This window comes from Sminthopsis crassicaudata, chromosome 1, assembly GCF_048593235.1.
Source record: "Sminthopsis crassicaudata isolate SCR6 chromosome 1, ASM4859323v1, whole genome shotgun sequence".
Lineage (NCBI taxonomy): Eukaryota > Metazoa > Chordata > Mammalia > Dasyuromorphia > Dasyuridae > Sminthopsis > Sminthopsis crassicaudata.
Genome location: NC_133617.1, coordinates 699,435,991 through 699,457,358, shown reverse-complemented (window position 1 = coordinate 699,457,358; position 21,368 = coordinate 699,435,991). Strand labels below are relative to the sequence as shown.

The following is a 21,368-nucleotide window of genomic DNA, read 5'->3' as shown; positions in this document are numbered from 1 at the left end:
CCTGAATTCAAATTCACTTCAGACAATTATTACTTATGTGACTCGGAGCTAATTGTCACTGAACCTCTTTTTGACTCCGTTTTCTCACCTATAAAATGGGAATTATAAGAAGACCTACCTTTCAGGTTTGCTGTGAGGGTCAAATGAAATAATATTTGTAAAAGCAGGTTAGCACAGGGCCCAAAACACAGTAGGTGCTTTATAAATACTTATTCCCTTCCTTCCTTCCCTCCTTCATTCTAGAACTCTCCTTTTCTCCTTTACTTCCTTAGAAACCCGAATTTCCTTCAAAGCTAAGCTCCATCATTACTTCCTACAGAAGTCTTTGCTAAACCTCCAACTGCTAGTGTCTTTCTCACAAAATTACATTTTTTTGGTTTATTTATGTATGTAAATTGTATCCTTCAGTAGAATTTAAGTTCCCTGGGGACAGGGACTGATTTATCTTTGTAATGCATGGTTTGATGAGTACAGAACTGAACTGTACAGTCACCTCTCAGGGCCTTAATTTTATTTTCAATACAATAAGGGGTGGGAGTTGAACTAGACAGAGACAGAGAGTTGAGGAGAAGGTGAGAGTTCTCAAACTTTTTGATCTCAACAGTTCTTTACACTCTTAAAAATCATTGAGGTCCCTCTTCCCCTCCACAAGGAGCTTTTGTTTATGAGTTTATATTTACAAATTAAAAATTAAAACACATCACTGTGAAAACAGTTTTGACTTTACAGACCCCCCCTTAAATAGTCCTGGGGTGCTCAGAATCCCTGAATTATACCTCATTTTGCAAACATCTAGATTAGATAAACTTTAAGATCCTTCTAAACATTATGATTCCAATGCACTAACTATAATTTCATAGATTTATAGATGAAAGGGATCTCAGAGGGCATCAAGTTCAACTCATTTTACAAAGAAGGAAGCTGAGGCTTAGGGGTTCGAGTTCTTTTTGTTCCATACTCCTTACCCAAATCCTTGTTTTCCCCAGCTATAGGCCAGAACATTGGTAACAGGAGCAGTGACAAAAATTGTTGAGTGCCTTTTAGAAGCATGGCTGCAGTAAGGATCCCAATGGCCTCATTACAGTTCTATCCAACACTCACCACTTGCCTTTATAAACAAATAAATCTTCTGCCTTTGTAGGGGAAAGAGCCCTCAATGGGAAGCCAAAAAGGCCTAGCTCTAGGCCTAGCCCTGCTATTAATTCATCATGTGGCCTTGGACAGGTCATTGAATTCCTCTGAGCCACACTTCCCAAATCTGTAAATTGAGACATTAGACTGTGTAACCTTTAAAACTCCTTCCCTTTCTGACATTTTCCAACTCTGACATTTCTAGGTTCCTGAGTTCTCTTCCAGCACCAGCATTCTATGTTCTAAGACCCTTTTCAACCTTTACTTTCTATATTCTAATCTCTCTCCCAGCTCTAATAACCTAGGTTTTAATGTTCCTTCAATCCTAACATTTTAGAATTTAATGTTCTAGGCTCAAAAGTCTATTCGGTTCTAAGTTTTAAGATTTTTTTGAGTCTTAACTTTCTAAATTCTAAACTCCCCAAGTCCTAACATTCTAGATTTAAGGTCCTTTCAAGTCCTTACATTCTAGGTTCTAAATATCCCTTCAAATCCTAAGATTCTATGTTCTAAGGTCCTTTCAAGCCTTAACATTCTAGGTGCTAATCATCCAGTTCTAAAATTCTATGTTCTGAGGTCCTTTCATGTACTAGCATTCTAGATTCTAAGGTCCCTTCAAGTCCTAAAATTCTTCATCCTAAGGTCCTTTTAAGCTTAACATAAAGTCTTTTTCAGCTCTAACAGTCTAGTTACTAAAGTCTCTTCCAACACTAATATTCTATATTCTAAGGCCCCCTCCAGTTCTCACATTCTATAGTCTAATTTCTCTGCCGGCTCTGACATTCTAGGTTCTAAGATTTCTTCAAATCCTAACATTCTGTCTTAAGGCCCTTTCAAACCCTAACATTCTAGGTTCCTAAGATCTCTTCCAGTGCTACTATTCTATGTTCTAAGGTTCTCTGAAGCCCTAACATTCTAGGTACCTAAGATCTCTTCCAATGCTACTATTCTGTTCTAAGGCCTCGTTCAACTCTCACATTCTGTTATCTAATCTTTCTTCCAGTTCTGACATTTTAGTGTCTGAGATCCCTTCAAATTCTAACATTCTAGGGCTTGAGAGTTTTTTCCAACTCTAACATTCTTGGTCCTAAGTCCCTTCCAACTTTGACACTCTAGGATCCTGGATTTAGTCTTTTGTTCTGCTCCCCAGGAATAGTAAGACATCTTGTTTTCATTTTCTCCGTTTGCGGTCTCAATCCCTTAATACAGATTTCCGGATCTCCATAGGCTTCTTTAGGGCAGCTTCAAGGTCAACCATATGTGAGTTCAGTTAGCACACACTGGTTTTTGCTATAACTGCATCTGACTTCTATAAACAAGAATAACATATTAGCATTGAGTAATACGGTAGTCAGAGACAGAGGTAGCCAAGGAGAGCAGGCCAAGGGTGGGAAGCCATCAAAGAATGTCTTTGGTGTCTTCTCATGGGCTTTTAGTGACTCTTATTTCATTCTGGATGTTCCCCACAAGCAGGATCCCAAGCTCCATTCCCACAGAGACTGTATCTTCAGCCATCAGCTAATTCACCCTAAGGACATCTTAATGTTTTTCTGGTCTCATAAGTCTCTACATTGTTCAAAAACATCCAATGAATGGAAAATACTTCATAATATCAAAGAACCATCCCAATGTCAGAGGTGAAATGAACTTGATAGCCTAGAAAGTCCAAACTGAAGGGGCTTCAGAACACAGGATTTTAGAACTGGAAGGGGCCCTGGAACATAGAATGTTTAAATGGGGGATGGGAAGGAAGTTCTTCAAGCATAGATGGTCAGTTCTAGAATCAAATTCTTCTTTTTACATATGAACTGAAGTCCAGAGAAGGACAATGATTTCCCCAAAAGTCACATAATATAAATGACAGAATTGGGATGAAAAGGAATGAAACACTACTAGTTGAGTTTCGGGCCACATGACAAACAATGGGGAAGACAATGTTTAAGAAATTCAGTGCCCCTCCCTTTACATTAGGGAGGGGAGTTGCTTCTTAACAAGCCCTGACAACCAGCCCCTATTCCTCACTATTCACTATTCCCAAGGAAAAGACATCTCCATTCTTCTTATTCTATAGAGCATCACTGAGCATCAGAGTGATAGTATATCAATTACTCTGGGCAAATCTCCCAGATTGAGACCAACTACATCTACCTGCCTAGAATTCTAGGAGTATCCCTTAGTAGTTATTGTTCAGTCATGTCTGACCCCATTTGGGGGGTTTTCCTGCTAGAATGGTCCACCATTTCCTTCTCTAGCTCATTTTGCAGATGAGGAAACTGAGGCAAACAGTTAAATGATGTGCCCAGAGTCACACAGCTAGTAAATATCTGACACCAGAATGTCTTCCTGACTTTAGGTCCAGTGCTCTATTGGTATCCTACCTAGCTGCTCTCCCTAAGAGGAGGGATGTCTCTTTCTAAAGCCTTCAGATGCTAAAGTCTCCACTTTAATATATTCCCTCTATAGTGAATGGTCTAATTCCAATTAACAGCAATCAACTCTTAGAAAGTTTATTTTTTATAAAGTGAAACTTTTACAAAGATATATTCCCTTCACTTGTATAGTGAGTTTAGAAATGTAAACATTTCCCTTCAAAACAGCAGTGGGAGAAGTTTTCCCCAATACCACCTCAGTCACTAGAGAGAATGGGCTCTAATTAAGTACAATTTCTACATAAAATCCTCCCCAAGTTGATTTCCGAATGTAGCTTTTATGGAGGATGGGGAGATATTTATCTCTTCTACTGTTGGGCTAGGTTCACCACCTGGTAGAGGTTCCCTCTCCAGGACTCTGGTATCTGGCTCTCCTGACCTTCCTAACCTCACAAGGTCACAGCTATCTCCAGTGTCCTTCACCACAGGAAAGGCAAATGGCAAGTGGCAAAGAGTAGAATTTATGGACTTGGATATGGAGGGCCCTTACTGGATATGACCTTTCTCCTGTCTAGCAATGTCATCTCTGTCACTGGATTTTAGCCAGGGAAAGTTGAACTAGACTGAGGGCAAGACCCTGACTGACTGGGGTCAGTGAATGTACCATACATCCTCCTGCCTCCAAATCCAGCATAACACACTAGATCCCTAGTATTAATATGGCCACTAGTAAATAGAATTCAGTATAAGGCAGATCTATCTTGGGACTTGACCAAGGACATTTATTTATAGAAACCCCAAAAGAATGTTGCCATATAGGCCACTTAGAGCTAAAATTTCCTTCAACCCCAGAATAGGGGAAACACTGTTGGAATTCTAAGCAGGCTATTTACTATTAGATGACTTAAAGTAAACAGTGATGGATGACAAAATTTGGAAATCAAGAAGGTAATGCTCTGAATGGTCTTAGTGAGAGTTGAGCAGGAGATTCTCATCCACCCTGGCTCTGCCACTAACTTTTTGTGTACCCTGGAACAGGTTTTAGTTTCTCTGCTCTTCAGTTTGCCAATCTGCAAAATGGGGGCATTAGTTCAGACATCTCTAAAGCCTCTTCAGTCTCTGAGTTTCTGAACCACCAACAAATATTAAGTGCCTACTATCCAGTCTAGGACTTAGAGATACTGAGCACAAAGAATGAGACCAACCACTAACTGAGCCCAACACACTTTGGGGGAGAGAGTGCAATAAATTCCTCAGTTTCTACTGAAAAAGATGGTATGAGATGGATCTTGCTGTATTATCTATCATCAATAGTGTTGTTATTATTACCAGGTCCTTCCCTGCCTCAAGAGATATTTATTCAGAAAAAACAGAGAAGATGGGGATGCATGTTTACCTCATCTCCAAGGTCATGGGTTCAGTGTCCTGTCCCTGCAGCCCAAGCACAAAGCTGAGGCAAATACTGCCTTTCCTATCTAGGGAACTGGGTTCTGAATGAGCCTAGGGCTCAGGAACAAAGAATTCAGATGCTGTCTATTATTTTTCCAGCCTCCTGCTATTTATTTCTGCCCTGCAGTCCTGTGGACCCTTGGAGGGAAGTTGGGGTTAAAGATTTCACTCACTTTAGAGGGAGGAGTTTTTTTTAAAAAGGCCCTGATACTTCAGTTATCTCTTACCATCCCCATCTATGATCTTCTAAACTCTGTCTTTCTCTCTCTCAATCTCTCCAACTCTATTTCAGTCTTCCTGTATCTCGCTTATTCTCCACTTTACACACACACACACACACACACACACACACACACACACACACACACGCCTCACAATTGTAGAATATCAGACCTGATTGAAAAAGGCTCATTTTCTCATTCTTCCTGAAGGTAAATGGACCCCCATTCCCTACAGCAAGAGAAATCTCAGCCCCCTAGCAGCCCAGCCTCTGGAATCTACATAGCAGGGGAAAGATGAGAAGCCAAAGAGGGAGGAGAATGATCAAGAGAAAAATCCTGGCCTCAAGCAGATACACCAACAGAGAAGATATGATTACAGAAAGAAAAATTCAGCCAACCTCCAATGTCTCTGTAATTATGAAGTTCATGTGTCCCAAATTCTCTAGCAGACCTGACTACAAGGAAAGAAAATGAACATTTACAAAGGCTTTGAACATGCTTATGCTTTGGTAGAATACGGGCCTCAGTTTTTAATCCAGAAAATATGGGACATATATATATATATATATATATATATATATATATATTTATACACACACACACACACACACACACACACACATATATATATATACACACACACACACACACATACACACACACACATATATATATATATATACACACACACACACACACACACACATATATATATATATCCCACTGTATGTATGTAGAAAATCTATTATGTGTGTGTATATATATACATATATGTATATATTACATAAACTTATAAATGTGTATGTAAACTTAAGGACACATACACACATGTGTGAATATGTAAACACACATATTATATATATATATATGTATATATATATATACATATAAATATATATATATATGTTTGTAATATAGAATTGAAAAAGACCTCTATTATTATTTGGTCCCAAATTTTAGAGAGGAATAAACTGAGACATGCTTCCTCCCACAAATGATAAAGAACTTATCCAGCCTGAAGGGATTAAGTGAGCAACATAATCAGAATTTGAACCTAAGACTTCTGGGTCTAACTCTGCCCTGGGCTTACACAAACACTGTGTAAGTATCCCGGTCAGCTCAGTTCATTCCCATTGTCAAAGCAAGCCATGGCAGAGTTTAGCATTCAAAGTTAGAAGACATGATTCTAGTTCTGGTCATGTTGTTTAGCTATGTGAATGACTTTGGCTAAGGTATGTCCCCTCCTTCTTCCTTCTTCTCATGTGTAAAGTGTGCACTTCTAGCACTGGAAGACTCTGATTCTGAAACTGTGATTAGGGTTAATATTTCTACTTGGAAAAACCCACTTAGAGTGCCAAATAGCCTCAGGGCCTGCAAGCTAACATTGTACATATACGTCCCCATTCTCCCAGCCAACCAAGTGCTTTTATAGAATGCCCACTAGGCTCCTGGTACCAGGCTAGGTTCTGAATAAAAAAAGGAAACTGCCCAGCAGCCCACAGATCTATAAATAAAACTTCCAAGAAGAAAATATATGGAAACTCTGTGTATTCCCCAGGAAGGGTGGGGGTAGGGAGGAAAGGGGAATACACCAACCCAAATACACAAGTTGGACTATGATGCTGACCTGGAATAAAGAAAGAAAGGGCAAGTTATAAATGTCCCATAATTAACATAGCATCTTAAAATGTCAGATTAGAAAATAGAATGTTGGTGCTGGAGGGAATCATAGAGATTTAGCCCAAACCCCAAGATTTTACAGATGAGGGTACTAAGGCACAGTTTGTGGGAGGTAGAGAGAACTGGATGCCTTGGTTACTGAAAGCTTGCTATCAGATTACAGTATGGTACTGAAAGAACCAGGAACGCTTAGCTTGCTGGAAGGAAGCAAGGGAAGATCACAAGACCCCGGATTTAGAGCTTTAAGGTCCTTGGAGATTTTCTGATCAGACTCTCTTTTTAGAAAGGTCGCATATAATAAATGATGGAACCATAAATGAAGCCCAGGTGTAGAAGAAATCTTTCTACTGTGCCATGATTCCTTCTGTGCTAGCTGTTTTAAAGTAATTAAAAGACTGTCTTGTGAAAGAGGGATTCATTAGACTTGTTCTGCTGAGACCCCAAGGGCGGAACTTAAAACCATGGAAAGAAGTTGCAAAGCAGCAGATTCAGCTTTGACATAAGGAAAAAATTCTGAACAAACCCTGGGCTGGGCTGGAGGGGAGGGATCCCCTCATTGCATACTACACCCCTGGCCCTCATCTCTGCCCCTATTCAATAAGCTTCCATAACTCCCTATTACTCTAATATAAATTCTGTTGGTTAGTGTTTAAGGTTGCTTCCTATTTTTCTATGATCTAGCCATCCTATTTATTGTTCCCTACACACGATTCATCAGCTCTCATCTTCATAGCTTTGTACTCACTTTCCCTGATACCTAGAATGCTGTCCCACCTAATCCCTACCTCTTAGAATTCCTGACTTCCTTCAAGACTTAGCTCAAAGGTCACCTCTTACTTGGTTTTTCCCAGTGCTTTAATTGCTAATTCCTTTCAATTACTCAGTATGAATTTTGAATACATTTACAAAAAATTTACAAATATAGTGCCTCACCCATTAAAATGTGTACTTTTAAAAATTTTTTTATTATATATTTTTTTACATTTTTCCAAATTATCCCCCTCTCCCTCTACTCCCTCCCCCCAATGACAGGCAATCCCATACATTTTACATGTGTTACAATATAACCTAGATACAATACAGGTGTGTAAATACCATTTTCTTGTTGCACAATAAGCATTAGATTCCAAAGGTACATGTAACCTGGGCAGACAGATTTTAGTGCTAACAATTTACATTCAAAATGTGTACTTTTTAAAGCCAGGCTATTTTTGTTTTCTCTTTGTATCTCCAGTTCTTAGCCTAGTGCCTGTCACATGTAAGTGCTAAAAAAGTACTTAATGTTGAGTCAACCATCCTTTCAATCAATCATTGGGGATATGGTACAGAGAATTGATTGAAAGAATCAATGGATCAACTAGATGGCCTTGGAGGTTCCTTCTAATTCTGAGATTCAGTGTAGCCAGCTGTCGTCTCCAGAAGCTGCTGGATCGCTCTCTGGGAAGAGATCTGCTATGTCTACTCAAATCTTTCAGACAGATTCTTCTTCTTGTAGTGAACCGTTGTCTCCAGGCAGTTGCTGTTAACTCGTCCAGAGAAGTGACTTCCCTTCCTGCAGAGAGCCGACTTCCCTTCCTGCAGAGAGCTGCGTCAAGCCAGATGTAGTGCAGAGTCTTCTTCTTGAATCCTGGCTCTGAATCTCCTCCAGCTCTTATCCTTCTCCAGGCCAACTAACTTTCCAGGCCCACTGTTGTGTCTTTTATCCTCCCAGAGAATGGACGTGGGATAATGCAAGGGCTTCTGGGAAGAACCACTTCAGCCAATGAGCTTGCTCCTTCTATCAAGTCAACCTGAGTTCTCACCTTGTAATTGTCCAGACAACCTGAATTCTCACCTTGTCACTGTCCAGACAACCTGAGTTCTCACCTAGTAATCCTAACATCTCCCCCTTTCTTTTGATTTAGTACATAGGACAGTCATAACCTTGAAACATAAATCCATCAATATGGGAACCCAGAAGCATGGTGAGGGTCATCGATTGCCTGCTGCTTGTTGAGTATGTAGTAGAGAAGACTGATTGACAAGATGATTTTTTCTGATTGATTGAAAGGTTGGTTGGCCCAGCTCTTGTTGGGTTTGTGGTAATGAGAAATGATTGAAAGAGTGGTTGGCCTCCCTCTTGTTGGGAATATAATAAAAAGATGTCTGGCTCAGGATGAGAACTGAATAGATGGCTTTGGAGATTCCTTCTAATTCTGAGATTCAGTGAACCCAGAAGAATGGCACTGGCCATCTAATGCTACATCTAGGATTTCTCTGTTCAATATTCTCAACTAGATGCCCACCCTTTCTTCCATCCCTACTTGCAACACACAATTCAACCTACTCCGTTCTTTTATTGTTAGTAAGTTTGTCTTTACTTTATGACCAAGTAAAGTCTTGGAAATGCCCACTCCTTTTTTCTAGTTCCTCTAAGGTCAAGTGGAATGATCCCTCCAGTTCTAGGTCTTGAAAAGAGTTAATATGTGCTCCTTTAGTCTCATCTTCTACAGACCAAGCATATCAATTTTATTCAATTGCTCCTTGGTGATTTCCAATCATGGTCCTTTCCAATAAGTACCCAAAGAACTGAGCATGCTTGCTCCAATTTCATAATTTTATAATTTCATAAGTTAATTATCAATTCAGTTGTGTATGTCAGTATCATAGAGGGGATTCACTATGGGGCTAATGGAGTAAGATGAGACCTTTGAGATCCTCTCCAACTGAAGGATGCCAGAATGTGTAAGTTAATAGCTAAAGTGGAAATCTCCACATGATTTACTCAGAAACAGAGGATACTTATTATGTGTGATGGATATAGGGACATTTGTTCTATGATTAACGTGGTCAACCCTGTTCTGGCACTGTCCATCAAAGACTTATGGTGTTTTCTCTTCTACTGGCTGTGTTCAGAAACAGATATACCATCTGTTTCATAAATCTGAGATTATGTCCATTGCTAGGTCACAAGGAAGTAAGTAAATAAACTCAGGTCTCTAGAGTCCAGGGCTCATTTCCATATCATTCTTTTAGTAGTCTTGGACTTTCCCCATCTCTGGTTGATTTTCATAGTTTTTGTCTTCTAGTAACTTATAATCTGGGAAGGGAAGGGAAGGGGGAAAAAAGAAAGGAAGGGAACGGAAGGGGAAAAAGAGAAAGGAAAGGAAGGGAAGGGGGAAAAAAGAAAGGAAGAGAAGGGAAGGGGAAAAAGAGAAAGGGAAGGGAAGGAGAAAGGGGGAAGGGAAGGGAGTCCACTGTCAATAACTCTGGGTTTTTCTCCCACCCTAAAGTATCCTCTTTGCCGAAATTCTACAAAACTTAATATTCAAAATCAAGCATCATTTCTTCCTTGAAGTCTCCTCTTCCTAGCCCACCTCATTGCTGTGGTCTCTTTATTTAACTCATGGGATCATAGGAACTAAAATCTAGAGCTAAAAGAGATATCAAAGGCCATTTTGTCCAACCTCCTCCCGCTTCATAGGAAGAAACTATGACTTGAACAAGGTCACCCAGGCATTAAATATTAGAAGCAGGATTTTAACCCAGTCTCTCAGACTCAGAGGTAGTATTCCTTTTACTGGGCCAGTCTTCTTTTATCTTTGCCATATGAGTATACTACATTCTTAAACAGATAAAACTATCTCGCTCAGTAGTTATTTTGGGATTGTGAATTCCTTTCTGGACAGTAGGAATCCAGGAGACAGTGAAAAGGTTACTTTGAAGCAAAGGCTTGGGTTAGAAAAGGAATTTGCTTTGTTTTTATAGGAGATAAAGTGGAAAACATGGATAGATATATATTATAGAGACATGTGACATCTTCTATCCCTCTTAAAGTTTGAATTAATAGGCTAATAATTATTGATTATGTCTTCTAGGGTATTTGGACTCCAATCAGAGTATCTTGCCGCCACATAATATTCTGGTTCTCATTTGACAAGCCAAATAGCCAGGTCCAAAAGACAGAAATGAGCCCGGGATCCCTTGGGACTGGTGGAGGCTGGTAAACTCAATCAGTGCTTGGACACTTGAAACTGTGTTAAAACATTAGGTTGAGTGTCCCAGCCATGCAACAATATCAATGTTTGAGGTACAATGAAAAGAGACCCTTAATTGATACTGTAACTCAATAGGGACACACTCAAAATACAAATGGATCCTTGCTGAGACATATTGATGCAGAAAATCACAAGTTAACAATATGCAGTACTATACTTTTACTTGCTCTATTAAATATTTCCCAATTACATTTTAATCAGATTTGAGTTTGAGACCTCTACTCTACATGACTAATGCCTTCCACTGCACCTGGGGCCATCTTCAGTCACCCTGATCTATCTATATCTTGCCATTGGACCCAGATGGCTCTGGATGAGAAAGTGAGGCAGGTGACTTTCCACAGACGCTCCTCACTTAAATCTAACTCATTTGTATGTCAGGGCCATCAGCTTCCTGACATTATAATCCTCTTTGAGAACAAAGACAATCAACTCCTAACACAGTTTTGAGCCTAGAGTATCCATTTGAGAAAAGCAAACATCAAAGTACACATTAATGAATCTGGGTCAAGGTATTTAAGGTTTTTCCAGCTCTGGCATCTTGGGTTCTAAGGTCCCATCCAGTTTTCTCTAACATTATATGTCCTAACATCCTTTCATCTCTAAATTCTATGTTCTAAGGACCTGATTCTGGCATTCTATAGTCTAAGGCTCATTTAATTTCTGACATCCTATATTCTAATGGCCTTTCCAGCATTAACCTTCTATGTCCGAAGGCCCTTCCAGCTCTGACATCTTATGTTCTTAAGCTCCTTCCAGCTCTGATATTCTCTGTTCCAAGGCCCCTTCCAGCTCTCATATTGTATAAGTTTATAAAATGGTTCTATTCTCTTCAATTTCCGACTTGGCTCTCAGTCAAAGACTTCTCTGTTTATACCCCCACCCCCATCCCTTCCAGAATTTGAATCACTGGGAGATGGCAGGAACCCTTTTCCAACTAATCAGTCCCTCCTCTGTGGCTCCCAAAACTCCATGTTCCAGTTTGGACCTGTTTCCAATTCATTTCTGTGCTCTCCACTCAGGGTACGACATGCACTGCCAGCTCTGTTAACTTGTAGTCCTCCTGTGAGGAGCATAGGCTCCAGCCAACCCATCCAAATCTTGCAGATAATTATCCAGTCATCGGGAGGCAGGCAATTCTGAATGTCCTCAGAGGGCTGGTGTTTCCAAGTGCTGGGCAGCCGGGCTGTCAGAGCAGAGTCGGGAAAGGACAACAAGTTTCTTCAGAACAGGAAAGGGGGAGATGTTTCTGAGCAGCCATTGAAGTCTTGGAGAGCTGAATATTGGCTTTGTGAAGAAGGCCTGTATTCTCAGTGGAAACCCAAATAGGGGTGCAGGAAGCCAAGATGATCATGGGAACATAGGTCATTGGCTCATAGGATTATAGACTTCATTAGAAACCGCCAAGTCCAACCCCTTCAATTTTACAGAGAAGGAAACTGAGTTTCAATCAAATTAAATGACTAGTCTAGTGTCAACAGCTGATAAGTGTCTGAAATAAAATGTCTTACTGCTGTTAACTTGCTTAATTTCTAGGATGATAATAAATGCTAACATTTATATAGCTCTTTAAAGTTTATAAAGCATTTCAAATGCTTCTCATTTGATCCTCACAACACTCCCAGTGAGGTAGGTGTTATTCCTTTCCCATTTTACAGATAAGGAAACTGAGGGCCAGACATTAATAAGCAAATAAGTGTCTAAGGCCAAGTGTGTTACTGATAATCTTATAGGCCATAGGATGCCCAAACTTAAATTAGCCTCCAAGTCTATTTATTTAGTCCAACCCCTTCATTTGTTGTTGCTGTTGTTGTTGTTGTTTTGATTTTTGTTTGTTTGTTTGTTTTTTGGAGAGACAATTAGGGTGACTTGCACAGGATCCCACAGCTAGGAAGTATCAAGTGTCTAAGACCAGATTTGAACTCAGGTTCTCCCACTCCAAGGCAAGTCCTCTATTCATTAGGCCTTCTAGCTGCCCCCAAACCCTTCATTTTAAACAGAAAAAAAGCAAGCCCAAGGAGAGATGATAATTTGTAAGTGATACAGGGAGGATTTGAATTCAGACCTTCTGACTTCCAATTCAAGGCTCTGTTGAATATTGCAGTATGCTATCTAGAAACCGGTAGTCAATAAGCATTTTGCACCTATGATCTCTATTGATTCTTATGACATCTCCTGTGAGGTAGGGACTATGGGTTGTTATTATCCCTAATTAAGAGATACGGCAACTGAGACTCAGTGGCCTTCCTAAGAACACAGATAGGGCATGGCAATGATACGTATGACCTAGTATCCCACTTTGGGGCCCTTCCCACTTCCCTATATGGTCTCCTCATTTGTTCATTGTTGTCCCTCTCTCATCTGCTACTTCTTATCTTCTGCAGGTCAAGGAACAATCTCCCCACAGTCATGTGAATAATTTGCTGGGTCTATCTATCGACAGCATGGGGGATGTCTTCATTTGTGAGTGAATTTGTCAAGACTAAATAAGCTCTGTGTGAGATCCTGTCCTAGAAGTAGCTTTCAATGTATGGATTTTGTAGAATCTATCTGAGCTGCCCAGAAGCTTCTGTTTGGCTTCCTTCCTGGTTCTTGGTGGGGCTCCAGATAGATGATGTTGTTGCATCTGACCTTCAGATTGATGAGATGCCAGTGTATGTGACTAAATTTCCAAAAGCATGGTAAATACATTAAATGTGAAAAAAAGAAGTGAGTTTGAATTAAAGTACTTAGAGATGATTTAGACTTTTCATGAAGGAAATAATAATGACTAATTTATGTAGCACAGGCTATAGAGAGATAAAGACATACACAGATTTTTTAAATGTCAAATGAGATTCTAAAAAATTATATAGTGTATATATAAACATGAGTACATACTATATATATGATATGTTCTCATACACACATATGTATATATACATAAATATTATTATCTATAACTTGCATATATACACATTATCATATACCTATGCACACATAAATGCATGCACCACATGCACATGCTATGACCTAGGCACACACGTGTAATACACCCACATATTAAAGATATATATATATTATAAAGTGCATGCATTATCATATATATACATGCTCAGTTTCCTTATTTATAAAGTGCATGCACATAATCACAGTAGGTATATTCATATTTAACTATATTGTCATGCATAAACACATGTAAACTCATAATATACATTGTATTATCATACATATACATCTTACACAAATTATCATGTGTGCACATGTGCATACATCATATATGTGCCTTGCTATGATTTATACAAACTTAATAGGTGCATATACATCATATACATATGCTGCTATGTGCACACATGGACACACTGCTCATACATACATGTACCTGTCGTGTATACATATGTGTTTGTGCATTATCACACATGTACAAATGCCTGATCATATGTGCGTGGAAGTATAGTACACTGTTTACATATATTTGTACATTATCATGTATACATATACGATAGTTAGATGGAAAAGAGACAAAGACAGAGAGACAGAGACAGAGACAGATAGATGAAAAATAGACCCAGAGAGATGATGACAATAATGATGATGGAAAGATATACAGATGTATGATGGGAAGCCAGATGGATGGATGGATGGATAGATAGATGGATGGGATATGTATCTGCTAACCCTAACCAACTCTACATATACACATATAACACATATCACTTTTTTTGTAGTGACAAAACCCTGGAAACTAAGGGGGTTTCCCATGCCCAAGACCTCTCTACCTCCTGGCCTCTGTCTTCCTTCAAATCTCAACCAAAGCCCTACTTATCCAAGAAGCCTGTGTCTTCCTCCTTAATCTTAATGCCTTCCTTCTGAGATTATCTTTACTTTATCCAGACTGTTTTGTTTGTACATAATTGTTTGCATATTGTCTTCCTGTCCCCTCTTAGATTCTGAGTTCCTTTAGGGTATGGCCTGGGTTTCAACTTTCTTTGTACCTCAATGCTTAGAACAATACCTGGCTCACAGTAAGTGCTTAATAAGTAGTGATATCCCAGCACTACCACTTACTAGATGTGTGACCTTGGCTAAAATTACAACATCTCTGCGATGCTCAGTTTCCTTATTTATAAAATGTCACTGTGGTGATGGAAGTATTGAATGAACTAGCTATTCCATGATACCATAGTGGCTAAAGCCATCATTGGTAACAGGCATCCCCAGAAGGCAGGGCAAGGGGCCAGGTACTAAGTGAAGCCTCTGAGGATGATTCTGAATATGTCCACTCAAGTTTTCCTACTCCCACTTTGATTCTCAGCTTGGACAATGTGCAAAGAGCCCTCTCCCAGCCTTGCAACTGTGGCAGCCAGTCCAAGGGAGAGACAATTAACTAGAAGAATTGGGGGAGGTTGCCAGCCCTGGGGGAGCTCCTGGTTTATAATAGCTGGCCAGTGTCACCAATATACTTGAGTCAAATAAACAATAAAATCAAATTACTTCCTCTTTGAAGACCGTCTGGGAGCCTTTATTTCCTTTTACTAATCCAATGGTCTCATTCCAGCATAGGGAAGATATTAGTAGAAAGAACACTGGCCTGAGAAGGTAGAAGGTCCAGGTTCAAGTCCAAGTTTTGCCACTGGGTGACCTCAGGCAACTCTGATAATTATGACCCACTTCTGTGTTCTTAGGCAAGTCACATAACTTCTCTGAGCATTAGTTTCTCCCTTTGTTATGAAAAAACAAACAAACAAACAAACAAACAAACAAAAAACAAAGAGGTTAAATTGGAAAATTTTTAAAGTCCCTTCTAACTCAAAAATCCTATGATCTTATGCTCTTTCTGGGCCCCAGGTTCATCTGGGAAAATGGGCATATTTGTTCTATCTACCCTCACAGGGCTGATAGAAATATCAGCTTGGATAGCCTATGTGATAGTGCTTTAAGGAATTTTTCTTTTAAAAAATGATAGGATTTTTATAAACCATAAATCCTAACCTCAATGTCAACTGGTGTGGCTCTGGTATCCTATCAGGGCCCATGATAATATCACTAGAGAAAAAGATGAATTGGGGCTAATTCTAATGCTCAAAGATTCTTAGATTTCAGGGGATGAGACATGCACAGCTGCCATTATATCATTGGGTAGTCTATGATCAGTTTCCTAAAACAAGGGTGGGTGGTCCTTCATAGGGAGAAGGAATCACATCAATTGGGGGGAATCAGGGTATTTTCTGACACTTCATAGGGTGTTAAGGCAGCCACAGAAGGAGCTGTCCAACTTTGGTAAATCAGGAAGAAAAACATATAATATTTGCAAATGAATAAATGCAGAAAATTGACTAAATGCTTCATCATATTTATTTCCCTGTTGCTTACTTGTCAGATTCTATCTTCTCACTTGCTACTTGGACTCTGCTCATATTAGTGGCTCTAACCATAATTACTCTCTGGATACAGTTTTTCACTTCTATCTCTCCAGTTCCATGACCTATATCCTGTTTTTTTTTTTTTTTACTTCAGTAGAATGTTGGAACTAAAGATATTATTCTGATCTCTAACCATGTGAGAACTTCTTCTATAAAGAAATACTCATCTTCAGCTCCCAGAAATATTCACAGGAGGATCAGTACAAAAAGAGGCCTTGAAGAAGTTAGTGAAGGGAGAGAGAGGGTGGAGGGAGAGAAAGAAAGGGAGAAAGAAACAAACAAACAAAGAAAAGAAAGAAAGGGTGAGAGGGAAGGAAGGAGGGAGGGAGGGAGGGAAGGAGAAAGGAAGAAAAGAAGGAAATGAGGGATGAAAGGAGGGATGGAGGAAGAGAGGGAAGGAGGAAGGAAGGGACTTAAATTTAACATTTAAAAAACATTTTTTAAAATGTTGTTTTATTGACAATGCCTACTCTACTCAATTATCTGATTTCTTGATATCTTAACTGTTTTCTGTTGGAACAAATCAAAAATGAATTGACTTTAACAGGTATTAAATGGCTGGAAATACAAACTGAAAACTGGTTCCTGTCTCTCAGTGGTTCAGTGGGTAAAAAGTATTGTGGGCCTGGAGTCAGGAAAGTCTCAGTTTATATCCAGCCTCAGATACTTCCCAGCTGCGTGACCTTGGGCAAGTTATTAATTATTGGCCTCAGTTTCTCCAATTGTAAATTAGTTAAATAATACTACCTACCTCTAGGATTATTGTGAAGGAGATTTAGTGTTCTGGTTGGTTTTCTGGAGGTCTCTGGACTAGCCTTCATTTTAGCGCAAGACTAGCCAGGGATAAAGTCCAAATTCTTTATTATCTCCTTCACAGTCTTGTCTCCTTGCCTGGGACCTGGGCCAGCTTTCTTGAGATCCTCTGGAATGTGTCTTGGTTTCTGTGGGGGAGGCAGGAGGACCACCACGATGGTCTCTGTCTTGAAATCTGTCTCAGTCCAAGGGCTTGTGCTCCAGCCTCCAGTTCTCTGTCTTCTCTGAGTCTGACCCTGGCCCTTCTGAGTCTGTCTCCGAGCGCCTTCTAGAGAGCTACCAGGAGCCTGACCAAAGATGGAATGTCCCTCTCTCTGCCCTTGTTGGCTTCTTATATACTCTATTATAATTACATCATCTCAGATGTCAAGCTTGTAGAATAAATGTCAAGCTTGTAGAACTATATTAAGTACGAAGTACATGTACTGAACTAGAGAACTATTAATCACCATGCTAAACTAGATAACCATTGTCTCATCAATTCCACTCACTTAACACCTCATAAGAATCCTTGTTTCAAGTACAGAGTTCTGGCCCATACAGAAATAATATTTCTAAGGTATTTGGCACCAGGCCTAGCACATAGTAGGTACTTAATAAGCACCTGTTCCCTTCTCTTATACCTGGAAGAAAATAAGGAAAAGGAGGAAATAAGAGGTGGGATACAACATATACCCAGATAAGTAAGTAGGAGATAACTTAAGAAAGAAGAGAGGTCAAAGAAGTGAGAGAGGGGCAGAGTAAGATCAGGAAAACCTTCAGTTCTCTGCCTGTATTGGAAAAGCTTAAGAAATCTAAATACTTGACAAAGCTTATGATAAAGGAAAAGGCTTGGTCAATACTTTATGTGAGTTGAAGGAAAGAGAGTAGGGAAGCAAGCCATTGTGGGAAAAATAAACCACATTCTAGATTCTCCTGGTTAGGTTGCTAGTCTTTTTTTCATCATTTTCTATGCAGAAAAGTCATTTCAGACCCCAAAGGCATTCCAAAGAAAGATTTGGGGTTTAGGGAGGGGGAAGTCTGTGTTTTGATACCACTCCTCCCCTCCATTAGTGTTCCCAAGCCTATAAAACATTTTATAGAACCCAGCATGTATACAAAACCTAGAAGGCCTCTGTGGGCATTTCTCCAGCTGTGATCTCTGCCATGGAAACAACTGTAGCTTAATGGGCTCAGTGTTCATGGTTAGTTACCACATAATTGACTTGGTCAACTATAAATATATGAAGGCCAGAATCAACCACCAAAAGGACTATAATTAGCTTATATTATAAGATCTTTGAGCTGGAAAGGACATGAAAATACAGATTATGTTAGAAAGTCAGGAAAGGTCTTAGAACATGGAATATCAGAGGGCTTCCTCACTTGGAAGAGACTTTAGAACACAGAATGTTAGAATTTAAAGGATCCTTTGACTATGGAATATTAGAACTTTAAAACACCTTCAAACATAGCCACAATAGGCCTTCTAGAATACTAGATGTCTAAGTTGGAATCTACCTTAGAACACAGAACGTTAAAATTGGAAATGACCTTAGAATATATAATATTCATACCTTAGAAAACAGGATTTAGGCCTGGAAGGGGACTTAAAATACAGAATATGAGAGGAGGAAGAGACATTAGACTTGGAAGAGACTGCTGAGATTCTCTTGCCTAATTATCTCATTTAAATATGGAGAAAAAGAGGTAAAGGTGACTAATCTAGATGATAATTGTCATAGGAACCAGCTCTCTCCTCTTTTCACTACTCTACACATAACTGATCATGTAACACAGATACTTCAGTGGCCAAGGACAGAAAAGAGGTGGGCCACAGGCCTTCTCCCATTGCAAACAAATACACTGAGATTATTGCCTTAGAAGCAGGTAATGTGGCAGGGGAAGGGACTTACTTTATGGTTTGTGACACACTTTACAAATACTATTTCATTTGATGCTCACAACAACTCAATGGGTGACATGATTATCCCCGTTTTATAGATGAGGAAACTGAAGTTGAGGGAAGTCAAGGTATTATCTAAAAGTCTGAAATAGGTCTTTCTGATGTCAAATTCAGCTCTCTCTATCCACTGAGACATCTAGCTGCCTAATTACCAGATCTAGCTTTATTTCCCAGGATCTGATAGAGATAGCATCATTTCTGCTGGTTTTATTTCTTTAGGTCTCTTTAAAAAGTATCCAAACACTACTCATTTTTTAATTCAGTCTTTGTTAGCTTGAGACGGAATGAGGGGGGAGTGCATTGTGGGGGGAAAGGGGAATGTCACATCCTGCTCTCAACTTCCTCCACGTCAGTAGTTTTAAGTTCTGAACCAAAATTTTCAACTACAACTCCCACAGATCTCTCTCCAAATAATAACAACTCATTAATTTCACCACAAGACAGAATGGGTACCCCACCCCAAACATATTTACATGAATATTCTATGTATTGCAAACTCGTGCCAGTTTCTCAAAAGGGAGCTTATATCCTGCACTACAATGGCATGGGATGGAACGTGGCAACTGACTTGGCAAATCCAAGTTCTTCTTCCATTGGGTCCGTCCTTCCAACTCTGGCAGCCAGAGACCTGCTCCATTCAGTTATGTTCCCCCGGGTCCCATTTCCAGTCCTGGCATTCATGGGGTGGGCTTGTCTACATCCAGATTTCCTCTTTTCTTAAGTCATTTGCTATGAAATGAGGTGCAAAAATCACCCAAGGAGCCTGGAGGTGCCAGGCAGGTAAGGCAACCAGGCAGATAGGACAGTGTGACTGCTTCTGGGGATGAGGTCCCTGAGCCAACAGTGACTGAATGGTCCTGGCAGAGCCCTCTCAGGCTTTACAACAGGACAATGGGCTTTGTTGTGCTAATTCCCTGGAATCCTGGAGTTGGGGCCAGGCTTTGAAGCCAAGGGTATGTGGCTGTTCATTTAATAACACAGAATAAAATAAAACAAAATCAGGCCCCCATCTTCCCTCACACTCCAACCACACACACACCAGACAAACCTTGCTCAAGGTCTAATGTTCTAAAGAAGGCAAAAAAGATTTAAGAATTCAGATCAAAGGGAAATGCATTTCCTTTCTCCTGGAACTCCTCTTCCCCCCACAATCCACCCCTCCTCTTAACTTCCCCATTTTTTTTCCCACAACATGAGCAGTCTTCCCAGACAACCAGATGTGGAAGAGGTGGACACTGAGCTTTCTTCCACTGCAAATGAATCCCTGGGGCTATTACATTAGATAGCAGGTGATGTGGCAGGTGAAGGAACCTTAAAGATCATCTAACCTACCTCCTCCTTCCCTTTTCCTGGATTGGGCCAGTGATTTCACTGGTGTAAGGAATTCCTAGTCAACAAAACTGTCTTCTTTATTAATGAGCAAATCTATTGCAACTTAAATGTGTCATTATGGATCCCTTTGATCATTTGGTAAAACCTGTTGTCTCCTTCATAATAATAAAAATACATAGGATTACAAAGAAACCCAATTTTGTTGAAATAAAAATTCAATGACTCCCTGAAATCTATTCCCCCAGTTTATGGGCCCTTTTCTTAGAGAGTTACCTGGGGCTCTGGTGGGCTGGGTAGCTATGGTCACCCAATTGGTATGTGTCAAAGGCTGTTCTTGCCGTTATGCTCTCCTTCCCCCAAAACTGGCTTACTACCCATTGCCACATTGCCTCTCATTTTATATATGATGATATCTGGTCATGAAGAAGAAATAACTTGTCCGAGACCAGATCACTAGTAAAGAGACAAGTTTCAAATCCTGGCCTTCTGAGCTCGTGTTCCAGTGACAATTCCGTGACAAAATGTATTAACCCTCTTATTACAGATGAGGAAACTGAGTCAAGTGGACACTCAAGAGTACAATGCAGAGTTGAATGGATTCCTTCTCATTGAAAGTCTTCAAGCAAAGTCACCATACCCATCTGCCAGGAAAGGTGAGGTGTGAACTGAACTACTCTCCATCATTTCTGAGGTGCCTTTCAACTATGAGAGTCTATGATTTTATAGAAAGCCAAGGCCCCAATCCAGGCTTTAATCTGTATATAAAGAAACTAGGCAACAGGGAAGAGAAGCAATTTGCCCAAAATTACTCAGCTAGAAAATTTAGGGCATAAATCCAAGTAAAATATAGTGGACTCTTTGGAGTCCAGAGACTGTTTTCATGTATGTTTTTGAATCCATAGGACATTAGACATAAATTTGGTGCTTAAAAATTGTTTGAAGAAATACAGTATAATGAACAGAGTATTAGAAACTCTATTGAACCCAGA

The 21,368-nt window shown here is 39.8% G+C and overlaps 1 long non-coding RNA gene across 1 annotated transcript in view; it reads left to right on the top strand.

Moving 5' to 3' along the window:
* LOC141555761 (uncharacterized) overlaps positions 1 to 21,023 on the top strand; it is a 155,722-nt gene extending 134,699 nt beyond the window's left edge. Inside the window, exon 3 of the long non-coding RNA XR_012486328.1 lies at positions 20,924 to 21,023. This is a non-coding gene — a long non-coding RNA (uncharacterized LOC141555761). The remainder of the gene's footprint in view (positions 1 to 20,923) is intronic.
* The last annotated feature ends 345 nt before the right edge of the window (positions 21,024 to 21,368 follow it).